The sequence below is a fragment of the Neoarius graeffei genome, chromosome 16 (assembly GCF_027579695.1).
Source record: "Neoarius graeffei isolate fNeoGra1 chromosome 16, fNeoGra1.pri, whole genome shotgun sequence".
In the NCBI taxonomy this organism is placed as follows: Eukaryota; Metazoa; Chordata; class Actinopteri; order Siluriformes; family Ariidae; genus Neoarius; species Neoarius graeffei.
Genome location: NC_083584.1, coordinates 30,259,068 through 30,273,358, shown reverse-complemented (window position 1 = coordinate 30,273,358; position 14,291 = coordinate 30,259,068). Strand labels below are relative to the sequence as shown.

Sequence of the window (14,291 nt, the reverse complement as noted above, 5' to 3'; positions counted from 1 at the left end):
ATATGGAATAAAAGTATTTGATGGTGAGAACGTATCTTTTTTTATTTTTTAAGAATTATTATTATAGCATTTTTCACAAATTGTTACTGCCATTTCACCGGTTTGTTTACATTCTATGTGGAAATTATTTTGTCAGACAGTTTATTTATCGAACTTGCAAAAATAAAAATGCTCTGTTTCTCAAAATCCAGTGACTGTGGATATAATAAAACAGTTATTCCACTCAACCTCGTCGTGCATGGCTTATAGCCGACTCGACGCTGTCAGCTCATGTACAACTCGATTTCGTGGAATAACTGTTAAATATAACTTGCTATAATAAAAGAAACGGATCCTCACATCACTCTCTCATTTTAAATAAAGTATTATAAATATGCAGTGCTGTGGAAGCTGCTCTGCAATTGTAACTTCTCAAGCTACAAGCTGCTCGTGATTTAAAAAACTCCAGCCAAACTCACCTTTTGATAACGTAACTAGCGTCATGACAAGTTGCTAAGAAAAAGAAGCTAACTACACCGAGGCTACTTGTCAAACTTGGGGAAAACCAACTGACATTTTCATTTCATAGTGCAGCTAATTTATAACATTTAAATGCTTTTTACAGGGTATACGTACCATAATTAAGAGATTTTGCTGTTCTATTTGAAATTGTTCTTTTTAAGTAGCAGTTAACATTCTTTAGCTGCAAAAATGACAGTCATTAAAAGACAGAGGTCGTGGGTTCATTCCACCACTCTCGGTTCAGGTACTTTTGAGAAGGATCTAGCTGGCTAATTTTATCATGCTACACTGCTACTCGGTGAAAAAAGTAGCTCAATACTTAGCTAGATTGAAAATAGCTCCACTCTACTGATGCCGTGCTTCTAGAAATGCCGTTAAGTTAGTAATGTTGCTACTTGGAGCTACCTACTTCCTGATGTATACGGTACAATGGTCCATACAAATACATATGTAACATTTTATATTAATGGCTGATCCCAATATCACTGTTTTTAATAAAGAAATTAAGAATAACTATAACCATTACCATTACTGTCCTTCATGGAAAAACTTATTATAAAGCTGATATCTAATCTTTCCATTTAAACCTCTTGTTTCTACATTTCTGCCCTGTCTTTTGAGTCTACCCAGGTCTATTTTAGCAATTTAATGGAGAGATAATTTTTAATAGCTTAGTTATATGCAGACTTGGTTAGATTTATTTCTCGAATGCACTTTTGGCATATTCAGGAAAGTGACCTGCAGTAAAGTGAAAAGATCAGCTGGTCCCTTGAGTCTGACATGGACAGCTCCCAATCAGGAGTGAGCTGCACTGAAAGAAAAGCCACCCATCAGCTGCGAGTCTAACAGCAGGTGTATAAAAAGTGTAAAATGAGACTGAGTGATTAATGTCATTGGGCCCCACAAAGTGGTCCAGGGATGAATTGGATCATGGGATTGGATCAGTGAATTCCCCCTGTCATTCTTTGAAGTCATAGTCTCTTGAAGGGAGCTCTGATGTCAAGAGATAACGTATAGGTTGTGAATGGACATACTGTAGTATCTTTTCCACTTCACACTGAAAATAGGAGATGCTTCTCAAATGTGCACTGTGTTGGTCTGTTAAACATTTTAGAAAGTGAGTATTGCATGTGGTCTGCCGGAATTTTTTTCTGAGGTATCTGAGGGAAATTTGTAGAAATTTGAAGGAATCCCCACTCAGTAGCACAGCCACAAGTACACTTATTAACCCCTTCTGTTTCACTGCCAATTCAGTTTGTGAAATTTGAATGACTGCTAAAACGTTCTTTCTGTTATGTGGTTTCAGTGGTTAGGCAGTTGAACTTCTGTAAGTTGAACTGGTAATCCACCAGAGATATTAGAAAACCCCACCTCCACCCTTAAATCAACTGTGAAACAGACATGTAGTGAGAAACAGACAGTCGGAAGAGAAAGAGATGGTGTGAAAGGGAGGGAGGGCGATTTTAAAGAAGTAATATACCTGACAAGGGAGAGAGAGAGACAGACAGACAGACAGACAGACAGACATGCAGGCAGAGACATAGAGGTGAAAAGTGAACATGGAATGTTCTGATTAATTTCCCTGCATTTGGAATCCCCCACATCACCTGCTTTCAGTGCAGCGAAAACACTTCTTCTCTGTCTCTTGTCAGATAAACAGGCGATAATCCCGGGTATGCAAAGCAGGATCTGAGGTCACTTTTTGTTTGCTTTTTCCTGATCACAAATAATAATTGCTAAGTACATGCTAACCAGATCGATGATACTCAAATCTAGAGCATGCAGGGAAACAGAATCGTTTCAAAACGAGAACATGTTTAATGTCTGAAGATGAATCATTCAGTGAAAAGCCTGTTTTTAGCTGTCTGATTTACATAATATATGAAGGTATGTCCCTTGGGGATTTTGCATGAAGAGGTCCATATTTAGTCAGTCTTCACATATTTAGTCAGTCTTCATACTCATGTTACGAGAAAATCAATCTCTTTTTGAAGGCGTGGATATTGATGAGATGCGATCTGACTTATATACAGCTCTGGAAAAAATTAAGAGACCCCTACACAATTATCAGTATCTCTGGTTTTACTATTTATAGATGTGTATTTGAGGAGCATGAACATTTTTGTTTTATTCCATAAACTACTGATAACATTGCCCTGGAATTCCACATCAAAATATCGTCACTTGGAGCATTTAGTTGCAGAAAACGACAACTGGTCAAAATAACAAAAAAGATGAAGTGTTTTCAGACCTTGAATAACGCATAGAAATCAAGCTCATATTCAATTTTAAACACCACAGTGCTAATGTTTGAACCTAGGATGAGTTCAGAAATCAATATTTGGTGGAATAACCCTGACATTTAATCACAGCTTTCATGTGTCTTGGCATGCTCTCCACCAGTCTTTCACACTGCTCTTGGGTGACTTTATGCCACTCCTGGCACAAAAATTCAATCAGCTCAGCTTTGTCTGATGGCTTGTGACCATCCATCTTCCTCTTGATCACATTCCAGAGGTTTTCAATAGGGTTCAGGTCTGAAGATTGAGCTGGCCATGACAGGGTCTTGATCTTGTGGTCCTCTGTCCACACCTTGATTGACCTGGCTGTGTGGCATGGAGCATCGTCCTGCTGGAAAACCCAATCCTCAGAGTTAGCGAACATTGTCAGAGCAGAAGGAAGCAAGTTTTCTTCTAGAATAACCTTGGACATGGCTTGATTCATGTGTCCTTCACAAACAAAAATCTGCCTTATTCCAGCCTTGCTGAAGCACCCCCAGATCATCATCGATCCTCCACTAATTTTTCCAATGGGTGCGAGACACTGTGGTTTGTAGGTCTCTCCAGGCTTCCATCTAACCATTAAACAACCAGGTGATGGGAAAAGCTGAAAATCGTACTCATCAGAGAAGATGACCTTACTTCAGTCCTTTACAATCCAATCCTTATGGTCTTTAGCAAACCTCATCCTGACTCAGCTTTGCTTCTCATTGATGGTGTTTTTCTAGCTTTGCATGACTTCAACCCCACCCGAAGGAACCTGTTTTGAACTGTCCTTGCTGTGCCCTTAACCTCAGCTGTCATTAGGGCCCGAGCCCGAATGGGCGAAGGCCCTATTGTTCTTATAAGAGTTCACTATTTAGGGCCCGAGCCCTATAGGGCGAAGGCCCTATTGTTCTTGTAAGAGTTCACTATTATTATTCTTCCGTCTTCTTCTTCTTCTTCTTCTTCTTTATTTTTCTCCGCTGTTGGGCCATTTTCGGGGCGCTTGCCATGGGCTAAAACGCACGAAATTTGGCACCAGTTCCGAGAATTGCCACCGCTACTCAGAACCAAAAGCCCAAACTTGGCCGGGGCTCAGGGCCTCTATAGCGCCCCCTAAGTCGTTGTGATTTTGGCCTCCCGCATTAAGGTGCCTGGTTGCCATATAGTTTGTAGTAGTGGCATGCCATTTGGTACGCATATGTATCTCACTAAGCCGGACAAAAATGTAATGCCAATGCATTAGCCACGCCCAACAGGAAGTGAGGTAATTTCACTTTTGTGCGAAATGCATGGCCACGAAGACGGCGCAACTCCTCCTAGACCGTTCATGGGAATGTCACCAAAATTGATACACATCATCTACAGACATGGCTGACAAAAGTTACTAAATACATTTCACGTAGGATAAACCGTTCAGAAGTTATACGTCAATCAATTTTCACTTCAAAATTTTACATGCTAAAAAATTCATAACAAATCTTCTAATTGCTCAAAACTGCTCATACTTCGCACGCAAATCACTCATTGGGCTTCTGACATGTTACCCAATTTCTGTGATATTTCGCCACTGGGGGCGCTATTTTGGGGCAAAAAATCCAATCTTTCCTCAAATTTGGTCAAACTTCACGGCCACCCTCTTACTACCTCCCATGTCATGTATACCGCATTTTGGGAATTTTCGTCCATGGGGGGGCGCTGTTTTTGGCCGACGCAATTGCTCCAATACGGGTTTTTGGTAAATAATTCCATAATGCTTTTCCTTCACACCACTACCTTGTGATAGTACGTTGCTGTTGTGGACACTTATTTTTCCAACTCATAATCGCTCATGTACAGCATAGCGCCACCTTCTGACATGGGAAAAACCAAAAAATTTATTCTTCAAAAATCTATATCTCATCTTCTATTTACTCAATTGTCATCAAACTTCATACGCAAACTCTTCATAGCTCACCTGACATGTACGCCAAATTTTGTGCACTTTCGCCCCTGGGGGTGCTGGTTATGGCGGAAATGATATTGCAGCTTCTGATTTGTCAAACTTGGCAAGCAAACTCTTTTCAAGACCCTTATTGGGGTGCTTGCCATGGTCGACAACGCACGAAATTTGGCTCCTTTTTCTTAGACTGCCACCGCTACTGAGAACCAAAAGCCCAGATCCAGGCGGGCCTCAGGGCCTCTATAGCGCCCCCTAACTCGTTGTGATTTTGGCCTCCCGCTTTAAGGTGCCTTGTTGCCATGTAGTTTGTAGTAGTGGCATGCCATTTGGTACGCATATGTATCTCACTAAGCCGGACAAAAATGTAATGCCAATGCATTAGCCACGCCCAACAGGAAGTGAGGTAATTTCACTTTTGTGCGAAATGCATGGCCACGAAGACGGCGCAACTCCTCCTAGACCGTTCATAGGAATGTCACCAAAATTGATACACATCATCTACAGACATGGCTGACAAAAGTTACTAAATAAGTTTCACGTAGCGTAAACCGTTCAGAAGTTATACGTCAATCAATTTTCAATGCAAAATTTTACATGCATAAAAATTCATAACAAATCTTCTAATTGCTCAAAACTGCTCATACTTCACACGCAAATCCCTCATTGGGCTTCTGACATGTTACCCAATTTCTGTGATATTTCGCCACTGGGGGCGCTATTTTTGGGCAAAACATCCAATCTTTCCGCAAATTTGGTCAAACTTCACGGCCACCCTCTTACTACCTCCCATGTCATGTATACCACATTTTGGGAATTTTCGTCCATGGGGGGCGCTGTTTTTGGCCGACGCAATTGCTCCAAAACGGGTTTTTGGTAAAAAATTCCATAATGCTTTTCCTTCACACCACTACCTTGTGATAGTGCGTTGCTGTTGTAGACACTTTTTTCTCCAACTCATAATCGCTCATATACAGCATAGCGCCACCTACTGACATGGGAAAAACCAAAAAATTTATTCTTCAAAAATCTATATCTCATCTTCTATTTACTCAATTGTCATCAAACTTCATACGCAAACTCTTCATAGCTCACCTGATATATACGCCAAATTTTGTGCACTTTCGCCCCTGGGGGTGCTGGTTATGGCACAAATGATATTGCAGCTTCTGATTTGTCAAACTTGGCAAGCAAACTCTTTACGGTATTTCGCGGTGACGCATGCCCCCGCCCCCCCTGGCCGCTGGCGCGAGGGCCCGTCGAGGCCGCTTGCGGCTTTAATCTTCTTCTTCTTCTTCTTCTTCTTCTTCTTCTTTATTTTTCTCCGCTGTTGGGCCATTTTCGGGGTGCTTGCCATGGGCGAAAACGCACGAAATTTGGCACCAGTTCCGAGAATTGCCACCGCTACTCAGAACCAAAAGCCCAAACTTGGCCGGGGCTCAGGGCCTCTATAGCGCCCCCTAAGTCGTTGTGATTTTGGCCTCCCGCATTAAGGTGCCTGGTTGCCATGTAGTTTGTAGTAGTGGCATGCCATTTGGTACGCATATGTATCTCACTAAGCCGGACAAAAATGTAATGCCAATGCATTAGCCACGCCCAACAGGAAGTGAGGTAATTTCACTTTTGTGCGAAATGCATGGCCACGAAGACGGCGCAACTCCTCCTAGGCCGTTCATAGGAATGTCACCAAAATTGATACACATCATCTACAGACATGGCTGACAAAAGTTACTAAATACGTTTCACGTAGGATAAACCGTTCAGAAGTTATACGTCAATCAATTTTCAATGTAAAATTTTACATGCTTAAAAATTCATAACAAATCTTCTAATTGCTCAAAACTGCTCATACTTCACACGCAAATCACTCATTGGGCTTCTGACATGTTACCCAATTTCTGTGATATTTCGCCACTGGGGGCGCTATTTTTGGGCAAAAAATCCAATCTTTCCTCAAATTTGGTCAAACTTCACGGCCACCCTCTTACTACCTCCCATGTCATGTATACCACATTTTGGGAATTTTCGTCCATAGGGGGCGCTGTTTTTGGCCGACGCAATTGCTCCAAAACGGGTTTTTGGTAAATAATTCCATAATGCTTTTCCTTCACACCACTACCTTGTGATAGTACGTTGCTGTTGTAGACACTTATTTTTCCAACTCATAATCGCTCATGTACAGCATAGCGCCACCTACTGACATGGGAAAAACCAAAACATTTATTCTTCAAAAATCTATATCTCATCTTCTATTTACTCAATTGTCATCAAACTTCATACGCAAACTCTTCATAGCTCACCTGACATATACGCCAAATTTTGTGCACTTTCGCCCCTGGGGGTGCTGGTTATGGCAAAAATGATATTGCAGCTTCTGATTTGTCAAACTTGGCAAGCAAACTCTTTACAAGACCCTTATTGGGGCGCTTGCCATGGTCGACAACGCACGAAATTTGGCTCCTTTTTCTTAGACTGCCACCGCTACTGAGAACCAGAAGCCCAGATCCAGGCGGGCCTCAGGGCCTCTATAGCGCCCCCTAAGTCGTTGTGATTTTGGCCTCCCGCATTAAGGTGCCTGGTTGCCATGTAGTTTGTAGTAGTGGCATGCCATTTGGTACGCATATGTATCTCACTAAGCCGGACAAAAATGTAATGCCAATGCATTAGCCACGCCCAACAGGAAGTGAGGTAATTTCACTTTTGTGCGAAATGCATGGCCACGAAGACGGCGCAACTCCTCCTAGGCCGTTCATAGGAATGTCACCAAAATTGATACACATCATCTACAGACATGGCTGACAAAAGTTACTAAATACGTTTCACGTAGGATAAACCGTTCAGAAGTTATACGTCAATCAATTTTCAATGCACAATTTTACATGCTTAAAAATTCATAACAAATCTTCTAATTGCTCAAAACTGCTCATACTTCACACGCAAATCACTCATTGGGCTTCTGACATGTTACCCAATTTCTGTGATATTTCGCCACTTATTATTATTATTATTATTATTAGGGCCCGAGCACCGTTCAGTGCGAGACCCTATTGTTGCCATGTGTCCAATTCTGTGCTTTGTCGCCATTGTGGGAGTAATGTCTCTTGCCGAAGAAGCTGTGGAAGGTATTTCGCGGGGACGCATGCCCCCGCCCCCCTTGGCCGCTGGCACGAGGGCCCGTCAAGGCCGCTTGCGGCTTTAATTTGCCATTCTTTTTGTAGATCATTTGATGTGATTCTACAGTAGCTGAGTGACATTCAAAGGAGTTGATGATCATCCTGGTCAGTGGAGAGTTGTTTTTGCCCTCTGCCAGTCTGTAACTTTGTTGTCCCCAATGTCTGCTGCTTGACCTTGTTCTTATGAAATTTAAGGTAATACTACTAGTATTGTTTTTGCCATCCAAACTGGTCCTATTGCAAGAGGATAGTGATGACCACAGCAGTGGTTTTTATACTTTTCCTCGTTAAATAAGGTTTGGTTCAGGTGATCACCTAATCAGTACCTCATTAAGTAAAACAAGGTGTGCTTGTGTGTGTTAGAATTCCAGCACAGACGCTGGAATAAAATGTCTGCCATACATAGAGATGCTGATTTAAGAATAAAAAATTGAAGTGGACTCTTAATTTTTTTCCAAAGCTGTGTTTTATATATATATATATATATATATATATATATATATATATATATATGTATATATATGACGACCTTGAGCAAGGCCCTTCACCCTCACCTGCTTAGTTGTATAAATTAGATAAATGTAAGTCACTCTAATTAAGGGCATCTGCCAAATACCATAAATGTAATGTTCCAAAGATGCTTTGAGAAAAAGAGTATGTGGAGTCAAATGATTATTAAATACAGGACTGATTTCATGACGTTTAACAGCTGGTTATAGTAAATTATACAGCCCTGTTCATGGAAAACCTATAGTACACATTTAACATTTTTTAAGGAAATAAGTTCAGAACATGTCCAGAATTCACAAAGTGCATGAACACTGCCATTTTGCAGTTGTCTCATAGCTCTTATTCGTTCTCCCAGCATGTAGATGAGACAGCGAGAGACTGAGGGAGCGTAAGCTGGCAGACCACCCATTGGGTGCTGGTGATGTGGAGATTAGCCTGACCCTACAAATCTCGTGGGACCACTGCATTGTTGATCATTATAATGACTCCACTCTCCCGGTGGCCATTGTACACCTCTGATTGACGGCACAAAGCCTCAGGGCAAAGGCTTAAAATATAGCAATGTTTCTTTCTCGTCCTCTTGCCTTTTTGGATACATTAGCTGGCGTTTATCCTGGGTCATGTACAGACAGAAGGAGAGGGGAAGCTGCTCTCGTTACTAGGCTACAGCACTGTATGGCAACACACTTCATGATGGTCATAATATACCTTCTGCTCCCTTTCTTTTCACACACTTTGGTCTATGAGATCAGAATTAGGTAATGGTGCGTGTTGAAAACTGATTCCAGCTTCTAGCAGGAGTTGGTATAAAAGTGGAATGTCCGTTTAAGGATTGTCTCATGACAGCCATTAGGAAAGCACCCAAGAGAACATTATGTGCACCATGTTGCTCATAAAATTAGATTTTCTAAAGATTAACTGAAGGGATATTCCCTGAAACGTTTATTCTGATGTGTGGTGTATGTTATTTTTAGCTCAGCTACAGTTGAAGATAAAAAGAAATGATATAAGTAAATTGTGGCACACCCTTCCTCAATGATGGGTAAATATAATGATAATAAATCTAAATATAAAAATCATACTCTGTATGTCCACCCTTTGGCTTTATATCTATCTCCAGCATCTTTGTATATCTTCTGAGTAGCTTTTGGATCCTCCCAGTTGTAATATTAATCTCATCTAATGCTGCCAAATTACTTGGCCAATCTGCCTTTAAAAAATACTCTATCTGTTATAACTTTGGAGACAGAAACGGTCATGATAACATTTCCCTTTTTTTTTTTGTTTATCTTGCTTAATTTTTTTTTTTGCATTAATGCCTTCTTGGAAGATATACTTTGTTTTAATGTCTTGGAATTGTTGTAGATCAATTGCAAAAAAAGTGGTATATTTGGCTCCCCCCCCCCCCCCCCCCCCCCCACACACACACACACACAGAAGTTAAGCAATAATAATAATAATAATATAGAACAAGTACTTTCCAAAAAAAAAACATTTAAATCAGTATAAGAGAAGAAGTAGAAAATAATTAAATTGTTAAAAGAGAAAATAAAAATATAATAAACATTCTAAAAATGACTAATAAAATAAAGTAATAATCATGACTAAGTAATTAAATTAAGATAAATGTGATCATTTGTTTATTTAAAAATTGTTTATGAAAACTTAAAATGAAATATTTAATACAAATTACTTTTTAAAAATTGCCCATAAAATGGTAAAAGATACAATGCACGTGCAAGTGAAAAGCAGTGTCTTAAGAAAATACTTGCCATATGTTTTTGAGAGCATGATACATTCAAAGAAGCCTTCTTTTGTGTTTTGTTTTTGGAGAGGCAAGCTTTTCCACTCAGCTCTAATAACTGTACTAACAACTAAAGTAAGGTATTTTTGTATGGTGAAGGGTTGATGTTATAAGATTTTTTCGTGAAACAAGATGAACTCAAAACATTCTAGTTCATGATGACTCAAGAGAAACAGCTGAGTCTGATGCAATGCAATACAGCAACAGAACTTTTGTGTCTCTGAAATATATAAATGACCTCAGTCTCCATTTGAGGATACTATCCCCCCCAGCTTATTATTCAGTTATTCATCTTAAAGCTTATTATTTCAAATCGCAGTGACTTCAGCAAAACTATTAAGAAGGAGTAGGTTGGTACCAGTGTATGGAATGTGAGTCTGGATCCAACAGAGCCCCAGATTTACAGGGTTAAAAATTCAAGACTGCTATTGTTTGCATGGCGTTTATGGTGTCATGCAGCTCAAGTGGCCTAATACAGCTTGTTTTGTGCTGTGTTAAAAAAGACTTGATCCAGCAACTGTTTTTCTGCATACCACAAACTCCACAGCAGCCTTTGCTGTGGGTCCTCTGGGCCCTGATGCTTCCTTCCTCTCTTCCAGTGGAATGAATTCCTCATGTTGGCAAAACCTAACTGCTGCCTTCTCTCTCTCTCTCTCTCTCTCTCTCTCTCACACACACACACACTGTGGGTTTTTCCTCGAGCATTCACCAGGCTCTTCACTTCTGTGAACCAAATTATCTCGACTATCAAGTTTGATAGGACCTGGATTGCGATAACCCAAAATGACAAATACGTCAACTTCTAATTCATGTTAATTTAGTTGCCAATAGACATAATTTCTAGATTTGCTCAGACATGTTGCAGTTGGTGGCAGTTGAGTGCAAAAATGTGCCAGTTTACTGTGGCACCTGCATAACAGTTCCACCCAGTTAGCACCATTTCTGTATGCAAATAAGGCTGATACAATTGATGATTTAGCAAATTACATAAACAGCAGTAGATCATATCGGATTATCGTGTTTAAAAAAAACCCAACGACTTATCTGAGGAAGATTGAGCTGATTGGCTTTGAGATTTGAAGTATTTAACCTCTACCCAACATGGTGTTTAACAAAAGGAGGAGGATCCCTACTGGTGTTATTATACCAAAGCAGCACAAAATGCAGGCTGATGAGAATTATTACCAGCTATCAGAAGAGTAACAAAGATTTGTTCCAACTTCTAAACTTGAGTCCCTGAACTAAAAATGAAAATATAATTTAAATATCCTGAAATGAGCATGCTGGTTGTTTCGACCTTTGTGTGTGGCTGGGAGAAATTCATTGTTCAACGCCCGTAATCTTTGAACTACTTTAGGGTGACCAGACGTCCCGGTTTTACCGGGACAGTCCCGATTTGGGGTTGTGTGTCCCGAGTCCCGACAAAAGTCTGTCGGGACACGGATATGTCCCGGTTTTCGCCACTCGTGACGTTTGCGACTGAGCAGCGTGGGAATCATTAGCGGAGAAATGTCTGCATTTACTATTTTGATGAATTGACAGGAATCACAAACTTTCCTGGTTACTGCCCCCTGGCCCTGTGGCATGGGTGTTTATTTAGCCACATTATTCCAGACAACAGAACGTGTTGCCATGCAACAATAAAATAAACATTAACTGGCGCGAATGTTCTTTGTCTAGCAGCTAGCAGCAGTAATGCCGCAGCAATTATGCCGAAAAGAAAATGTACCTTTTCCAAAGATTTACAGGGCACCTACCCCTTCCTCCGAGAGGTGCAGAACAATGCGCACGAAGCCTACTGCACACACTGTACGTGTTTTGTTCTTGTACTGAGTTGGGTAGCCTATGCTGCAAATGCTGTGCGCTCCTGTGGGGGCTTTCTTGGGCTGTCGCCCCTCTCCTCCTTTACTGCTGTTTTGTTTGAGTGTATATTTACGGAAGCCGTGAGAGGCCCTTCATATAATCTTTTTTTATTCACCTTGTTATCCCGAGATAACGACATAATTAATTCAGGATCTCGAGAAAACAACACAACTAATTCAAGATCTCGAGAAAACAAAACCGTTATTCCGAGATCTCGAGACAACAAAACAATTATTTCATGATCTCAGCTGGATCACTGTATCTCCGTCGGTAGAGACGAAGCCGGGCCAGTCTTCTGCGGAGGTGCCGCGGACTAATTTTGAAATTATCCCTTATTAAAAGACTTAATGCAATCTCTCCCTGTGTCAACCCCTAATCAGAATATTGCCTTATTAGGTGATCGATTATTCCAGACATTCTAATGACCAAAGTTGCGTCTATACAGAATGAGAAATAGCCCCAAAGTCAGCATATCACAAGTCTCTTGGCGCACCTGAATGAACCATTTCTCAGCTGTTTACTCGAGATCATGAAATAATTGTTTTGTTTTCTCGAGATCACGGAATAACGGTTTTGTTTTCTCGAGATCATGAAATAACGGTTTTGTTTTCTCGAGATCTCGAATTAGTTGTGTTGTTTTCTCGAGATCCTGAATTAATTAAGTCGTTATATCGGGATAACAAGGTGAATTAAAAAAAAAAGGATTATATCCTCTCTCGGCTTCCGTAGTATATATTCTCAAATCACTTGTCTCTTTTTTGTTTCTGTTTAACATACCATTCTGACAGTTTGGCCATATTATTGCTGTGTTGAACAGCTTGTTGCACCTTCCATTAAAGTGTTCACTTTTGTACACATCATCTTGCTTTATTCATTCAGTTGTGGGGAATGGTTAGTAAGGTTGATTCTGACCTAGGCTATGTTGAGGTCACATATCTACTTTTTAAGTTCACGCTATAGTGCATACAATTTTAGAGATATAGCCTACATGTGCATTCTTCTTGGTGTTCTCACAAACAGGTGAAATAAATCAGTTTAAATTTGGCCTATGGACATAGCCTGGCCTATTCTCAGCCATTACAAAATCTGCTGTCTGACCATAATTTAACTGATCTGTATACCACTATGCTACTAGATAACAAAATGCCTGTTTGTTTTATTTCATGTGAGATGTTGATAAATGTGAGCTTCAACAAAATGATAAGAGCACCTCTCTGAGTGTCACGTTTACGTAAAAAAAAGGTGTGCGTGCACGAGCATGGTCGCGCGCAAAAGTGTCCCGGTTTCAGACTCGGGAAATCTGGTCACCCTAAACTACTTTCAAGTGATGAGCTTGCTGTCTAAGGTTTTGCTGTAGCTGTTGTGTGTCGGCTATAGTGGCCAGATGTATTCCAGTCATGGTATTTCCTGTATAAGCAGCCAGTCCCTGAAACATCAGCTGAGTAAAAAGAGAATGAAGTGGGGAGTTAGATGTGTGCCAATGAGAACAGAAAGGCAGTGTCATCTCCACCTCTGCTGGGAACTTTGGCAGAACCAGGAGGTAAACTGATCATTAAAGTGATGGTACAGTGGCACTCAAATATAAACCATTGAAAGTCCCTGGGAAGAGTGAACATTCAGTATTCTTGTCTTCCTGATTTAGCTTCCTGGGTTTGGCTGTTTTTTCAACTCGCATGCAAATATTGTTAGTCTTTATGCAAAATCTTCAAAAGTTTGGTTGGACTCTCATTGTCTGGATGTAACGTTTAGTATGTGTATCGTCCGTGAAAGGCTTAGAAATGTTGATATGAACCAGGTGAGAGGTAATTTGACTTTATGAGGTATCTGTTACACCCAGAATAATAGGTGAGGCTTGTACAAATAACCTTCTATCAAACAGTTTTCAACCCAGCACCTCAGACGTAATGGAAAAGTAATGACTTTAAATAACATTGTCATATGCCTACACTTCTGAGAAACTGGAACGCTGTTGAGAGGAGTTACAACTCCAAACATTTCTCCCATGAAGATTTTTGCTATACTAAATGCACTCACTTGAAGCCAGGTTTACTTTTGATCAAAATGTTGATTAAACTAGATATTTATTTTGAACTGAAGGTAGATTTCCAGAAGGTTCTTGTGCCGAAGGGAAGCACAGCAACTCAGTTTCTGCCAGACAATGTGCTTCTACTCTGGGCAGACACACAGGCAGCGGCATGGCTGGGGGGGGGAAGAAAACAAGACATGCAGGAGAGCACGTG

General features: G+C 40.5%; 1 protein-coding gene across 1 annotated transcript in view; it reads left to right on the top strand.

Annotated features, from left to right (window-relative positions):
- The window catches only part of cdk6 (cyclin dependent kinase 6), a 59,373-nt gene that overhangs the window by 18,397 nt on the left and 26,685 nt on the right, over positions 1 to 14,291 (top strand).